General features: G+C 50.4%; 1 non-coding gene across 1 annotated transcript; it reads left to right on the plus strand.

The window, feature by feature from the left end:
* Positions 1–4,593: 4,593 nt before the first annotated feature.
* On the plus strand, positions 4,594–4,666 carry Trnat-ggu (transfer RNA threonine (anticodon GGU)). Its single transcript has one exon. It is a non-coding gene; the product is annotated as a tRNA-Thr (tRNA).
* The last annotated feature ends 2,021 nt before the right edge of the window (positions 4,667–6,687 follow it).

Raw genomic sequence — 6,687 nt, forward strand, 5'->3', positions numbered from 1 at the left:
TGCACACATAGAAATCTTTAGCGTGCAGCGAAATCTCGACACACAAGCTGTTTCGCTTTTCGCCTCCATCAGAAAATCAGCTACCGCGGCCGGGACTCAGCCCTCGTTCCTGGGCTCAGCAGCTCAACGCCTTAGCCACTCAGCCACCGGGACGGGTACTTTGCAATTTCATTTTTTTTTCATTTCCACTGGTTTCTTTAGTTTAATGCCATGGGCTTAAATGTCAAGACTAGGCATTGCGCAGTTCGCGTTGAGGTACTCTGCAAAGAATGATTACGGTTAAAAAGAAACCAAACATTGACACTAATTAACATTGTCCTAGTATTTAACCCCTCTACAGCCTATCGGTGCCGCGCGTTTCATTTCACACAGGTGCAAAAATCCGGGGTTGCAGATTGGGATTTTGAATAGATTACTCTGCATCTCAATGATACGACCAGTATAAACTCGGAAGTGTCACGTCTTCTCCCTGGCTTCCGCGCCTGCACCTTGAAGAACCAGAACTCGCAACGCTTATGCTTCCAGAAAACGTTTGTTGACTGTTACGTTTCCACGGCCACACAACACTCTAACTCGAGGTTAAGTGCCTCCCTCTTAAAACTACATGCAACCGAGGAATTCCACAATTATTTCTTGTGCGGAATCATTGTGATTCGGACCGGTGGAGCCAGGCGTACAGGGCTGCAAATTGCCCAACTTTTCCCATACAAATGACGCCTGTGCAGCCAAACTTGGAAGCATTCGGCAAGTTTCCGTAGCTCTTAGTGCAGACAGAAACACAACTAGTCTACCTAGACTTAATTTAACAGGACATATGCGCTCATAACACCACATAGGCATCAAAACGCCCAATCACACGACAAAAAGAAGGGACGGCAGCGTACTCCAAAGCGCCGACCCACGCCATCACGCCATCATTGACTGTGCTCGCGCTGAAGTAAACCTGCTTGCGGAGATAGAAAAACCGCAGGACGCGAGACCACCGGCAAGTTGTGTGTCAATGACGACACAGACATTTCTCCTGGCTCATCTGTGGTTGTGCCGTTGTCGTTCAACAGTATTTCTTATGCCACGGTCGCCTTCGCACCATCCGTCTTATTTGTGCTCGCAAAGGGTTCGCCGTCCTTGATATGTGCTCGCCGTCCTTGATATTGCATCTGTTTCCAGCACCATGCTTATTTGAAACCCGACTTCGTTCCCTACCACACTTTTCCGCTGCGAGTACATTGGGGTTGCAGTGGAAGCGCACCCGATCTCGTTGTCAATGTATTCGTGGAATCCACGCTAGTCCATGTCACCGCACTTAGTCTTCATTCTCCACCCGATGCGACCATTTTGATAAGCGCCGTTGACGATGACCTTCCTTCGGCCAGATGTGACGAACTACTGCTCTTCTACACCGCTTCACTTCTTAATTCGACTGCTGCGACATCGTTTTGGGCCGCACGTCGATGGTGTGTCATGCGATCGACACCGGCACGCACGCGTCGTTGCGACAGCGACCGTACCGCGTGTTCTCTACAGAACGGCTAGTCATTGCAGAACAGGCAGCGCACATGCTGAAACGCAACGTCATTCGACCATCCATGAGTCGTTGGACCTGTCCTGTAGTTCTTGTTAAAAAAAGGACGGCTGTATGAGATTCTGTGTGGATTACCGTCGCTTGAACAAAATCACGCGCAAGGACGCTTACCTACTGCCTCGCATAGACGACGTCCTCGACTGCCTGCAGGGAGCCGAGTTTTTCTCGTCATTAGACTTGAAATCCGGGTGTTGGTAAGTACCCATGGCCGACGCTGATCGTTCAAGTACGGCTTTTACAACTCCCGACGGCCTTTACGAGTTCAATATCACGCCGTTCGGGCTCTGTAATGCGCCCGCCATATCCCAATGAATGATGGACAACGTACTGCGTGGCTTAAAATGGAAAATGTGTCTGTGCTACTTCACGGCATAGTCGTGTTTTCACATGATTTTGAAACCCATCTCACACGCCTTGAACAAGTGCTAACATGCCTTGCCTCCGCTGGCCTGCAGTTGAACCTTAAAAAGTGCCGCTCCGCTGCTCGCAAATACAATTTTTGGGACACGTTGTTGCGAAAGACGGTGTCCTCCCCGACTTAGGAATACTTCGCGCCGTGTCGGAGTTTTTGAAGCCAACCACGCTGAATGAACTACGCAGCTTCATCGGCCTGTGTTTTCGTATTTTCTCCGCTTTGTAGGAAACTTTGCCTCCATCATCGCGCCTCGCACACAGCTGCTCGGCGGGAGTAAAGATATTGTCAAATGGTCCCCGGAGTGTGAAACCGCTTTCTTAACGTTACGTCGGGTCCTTACGTTACCACCGGTACTGCGCACTTTGACCCGAATGCGCCCACTGAGATTCACGCTGATGCAAGTGGTGTTTGCTTAGGTGCCGTACTCGCACAACGAAAGGACAGTTTTGTTGAATATGTGGTGAGTTACACGAGCCGTACACTGACGAAGGCTGAAGTAAACTGCTCCGTAACAGAGAAAGAATGCTTGGCTATTGCATGAGCAGTCAGCAAATTTCGTCCTTACCTGTACGGTCGCCCCTTCAACGTCGTAACGGATCATCATGCTCTGTGTTGGTTGTCGTCGCTGAAGGATCCCGCCGGTCGTCTTGGCCGCTGGGCCCTCCGCCTTCAAGAGTATGATAACCGTGCTGTGTACTAACGCCGACTAACGCTGACGTTCGTTCTCGATCTCCGCTTGCGTAGGATGTCGATAGCTTGTTCACAGCAGACCACAGCCTGACCTCTCTCGCCATAACGGACATGGTTGCTGAGCAGAGCAAATACCCTTGAATTTCTTCGATCCTAGAATATTTGTCGCACTCACGGGCAGCTCCTGTGCCCCGATCACTACGCCGTCAAGCTGCCCACTGCACTGCTCGTGACCAGCTTCCATATCCCCGGAACCACTTCCCCAAAGGTCGAAAACTGCGACTCGTGTATTCCTCGCCACTTGCGCTAGGACATTTGTGCTACATGTGACACCGATGCGCATAGTGCTCACACTGGAATCCTTAAAACCTACGAGCGCCTCCGACTACGGTACTACTGGCGCGGCATGAATACCTTTGTCGCCATGTTTGTTCGATCTTGCCCAGACTGCTCCCAACGCGGAAGTCTCCTCCTCAGTGCGCCAGTGGACCACTCCATCCCTTTCCCTGCCCAGCGCAGCCTTTCGAACGGGTAGGCATCGATTTCTACGGCCCATTCCCAAGTACAACCGGCGGTAACCGCTGGATCATCGTCGTCGTTGATAACTTAACGCGGTATGCCGAAACGGCTGCGCTACTTGCCGCCTCGGCTCGAGACGTCGCGTTTTTCCTTCTACGCCGTTTTGTTCTTTGTCACGGTGCTCGTCGCCAACTACAAAGCGAGAGATGTTCCGTCTTTTTATCGGGAGTTGTGGAGGCCCTTCTAACCCAGTTCCACGTGGTTCACTGGAAGAGCACGTCCTAACACGCGCAGACTACCGGCCTGACCGAAAGGATTAACCATACTCTTGGGGTTATGATCGTCATGCACGTCTCATTGTAACACTCTAGCTAGGAACTTGTTATTATTTTCATGACGTATGGTTATAATAAGGCTACGCCGGCGACATCACGATTCTCGCCGTTTATTCACTTTACGGAAGTGAGCCCTCTTGCACGCTGGATACAGTGCTTCCGTACCGACCTGACGCCTCCGAGTATGCACCACTGTCTGACATCGCTCGAGACGCCGAGGAATGTTGGCAGCTAGCCCGACGATTTACATTGGAACGCCAAAACACGCGTCCGATGACTTCGTTACATCTCCAATATTTACGAAGGGATCACTGGTCATGCTTTCGGTACCATGCCTGGCTCCCGATCTTTCTCAGAAATTTCTTTCGGAATATCAAGGGCATTACCGATTACTGGAAGAAACGTCACGTGTAAACTATATGCTGTTGAACCCGTAATGTCCACCTCGGACCGCAGACGTCGTGGTCGCTCACGTCCAGAGGCTAAAGCCATATTATGATTTGCTCGTCTTGTGTTCCACGTAGGTCGCCAGGAGGGCTCCCCTTTCTACCGGGGGTATTGTTGTAAGCTTGTTGTGCCTATGATAACTGTGATGTTCATCGGCACAACGGGCAAATCCCCCTGCGTGAAAATGCACCCGATGACGACTGAGGAAGAGGGCGCTATCCTTCATTGTCAGCCTCGCGTAAAGCTGGTGGTTTTGGCTTGCCCCTTCCGTGCTGACGCCTCGTTCGCGAATAAAGGAGTACAGCCTCCCATTGGAATGTCGACAGTCTCCTTTACAGTATATATATATATATATATATATATATATATATATATATATATATATATATATATATATATATATATATATATATATATATATATAGGGTTCAACGCTGGTCGACCACTCTCGACATGTCCTAGACACTCGAGTCACGGCGGCCCGGGGGTTAAAAAGAAGGTCCCCTTCACCCCGAGTAGTCCGAGTGGCGCTGGCTACCACCCCCAAGTGCAGGAAACAAAAATACCTTAACATAAATACCTGAGAAAGTGCTGGGGAAACAGCCCCGCCGGTAGCGTAGTGGTTATCGCACCAGACCGGTATTCTGGAGGTCGTGGGTTCGGATCCCACCCGGCGGGCATTTTTTCACCACTTTCTTTTCGACTCAAAAAATTCTTCATCTCTTTCTATGACTCACCACAACCTCCTCTTTGCTTTCCGAGGTTTTCTTGATTGCCAACCCTTATTTTCTGTTTTATTTCACTGCCCATCATTTCCCATTTTCTGATTCACTATATATTGGCCGCGAGGCCCACCACTGGAGAGGCCGGCGCTGCGATCGTTTTGACGTCACTTGTAGGATCACCGTTCCTATCTTGCTGCGTAGTTGGCTTTCAGCGCGTGGCACTTCGCTTAGGAAGCGCGTTCTAAAAGTATTTTCGTGTTAATTTCCTTCGTTTGAAGTTAATTCTCAGTGCGTCAAGCGCATTTCGACCTAATGGTAACTGTATAACCGTATCAACTGTGGTAGATTATCCGCAAACACCATGAGCGTGGTGGTGTAATACGCATGCGACCGAAGCGAAAGCAGCGGCTTGTTTCCCCGATCAACAATGTGGACTACGATGATCGCCGAGTGAAGTTTCTAGATTATCCTTGTTTGCAAGAAATGTATAAAGCAGGAAATCGTGAAGCGTTAACTGCTCGCAGATGCACACGCACCCGCCGTGCCTGCCCGCACAGCCGACGGTGCGGCTCGAACCGACGCAGGTCGCGGCAGCAACAACTTGTCGCCGCTTTTTAAAATCACACAAGGCGTGGAAAAGAAGTTCCAGATTGGTGAAAGTAGATGTTGGTGTGATGAAAAATTCTGATAGGTAGTGTCATCAGCTCTGGTTTTCATAGCGATGCTCAAATATCTGCCGCGATTTACGCCGACCGGCCGCGGAGGTCGGTCCCGGCAGCGCGGGCCCGTTCACGCACGGTGCGGCGAGCGGCCGAATGAAGGCTATGCTGCGCGCAAGAATCGGCCGAGGCCGTGCAGGTATCTTGATCGTCGATCGCTTCAACGGAGATCACCGCGCTTACAGAGTTCCCAGCGCGATGAAACGTTCTGTTAGGGACTGTCACTCGCAACTCTAACGGCGATGAAATATCTGCTGCGACGCCAATCCGATTACGTGCATCCGAAGCCGGCTGCGAGCTGTTGGCGAAGGCCCTCCCGTCGCGCACGCGCGTGTTGCGTTTGGGTTCCTCTAACTTCTTGGGGGCCCCCAACGCTCGGTTCTCCTATTCTAAATATCCCCATTACCCGAAATCATTAACGACGTGTTTCGCCTCGTACGCAGCCTCGTTTCTGTGAGCAGTCGTGAGTTTCGAAATTGATGCTTGAGAAATGCCGGCTTAGTGTAAACATACAAAACACGCTGCAATTATAAATTACCACGCCGAGCACCTAATGAAAACTAAATATAGCCTTGTCCGAACCCGCTCGAAGGCGTTAAAAACTCGCGTTCATACCGTTCATACATTGCGGACAATTCGCGAAAAGTAAACATCAGCCGTGCAGAGTACAGGCTACGGCAGTGATCGTTAATCAAATCCGGGCATGGCTATAAAAACATCGTCGTAGGGGAAATATGCACTGATTAAGCCGAACTGCAGACCATAACAATACTTTTATGCATGTGCGGCGAAGCAATCTGATCACCGTTCTCGCGTCATTCATTTATCAGGCAATACGAGCAGTTCGCGCGGTGAGATCATAAGTGAGCGACGCGTTTCCGTCGCTGTTACAAGGTGTTTGCTTGCACACACATGTCCCGTCACAAGTATTTCATAATGAATTTACAGCGTACTTTTCTCGGCATCAGTTGCATCGTCCTTGGCGTTATCTGGCTGCGTATGTAAGAGCTGTGGGTCGCGATGGTAGCAACTACCTAAACGCGGCGGTGTCACCGGGAACAAGCGAGTCGCTGATTGCTTGCCCGAATTATTTGGTTTACAGACAACTTTTTTGGTAATTTGCATCAAATCCACAGGGAGCGGGCGAGACGGCGGCCACAACAAAAAAACACGCTTCCGCATACGCACGGGAAATGTGTTGTAGCAGACGACAACACGATTCGGCGTCCTACAAGTGACGTCACTCGTAGGTGGC

Source organism: Haemaphysalis longicornis, unplaced genomic scaffold (assembly GCF_048455015.1).
Source record: "Haemaphysalis longicornis isolate Haplotype H1 unplaced genomic scaffold, Haemaphysalis longicornis Haplotype H1 scaffold_2, whole genome shotgun sequence".
NCBI classification, from domain to species: Eukaryota; Metazoa; Arthropoda; class Arachnida; order Ixodida; family Ixodidae; genus Haemaphysalis; species Haemaphysalis longicornis.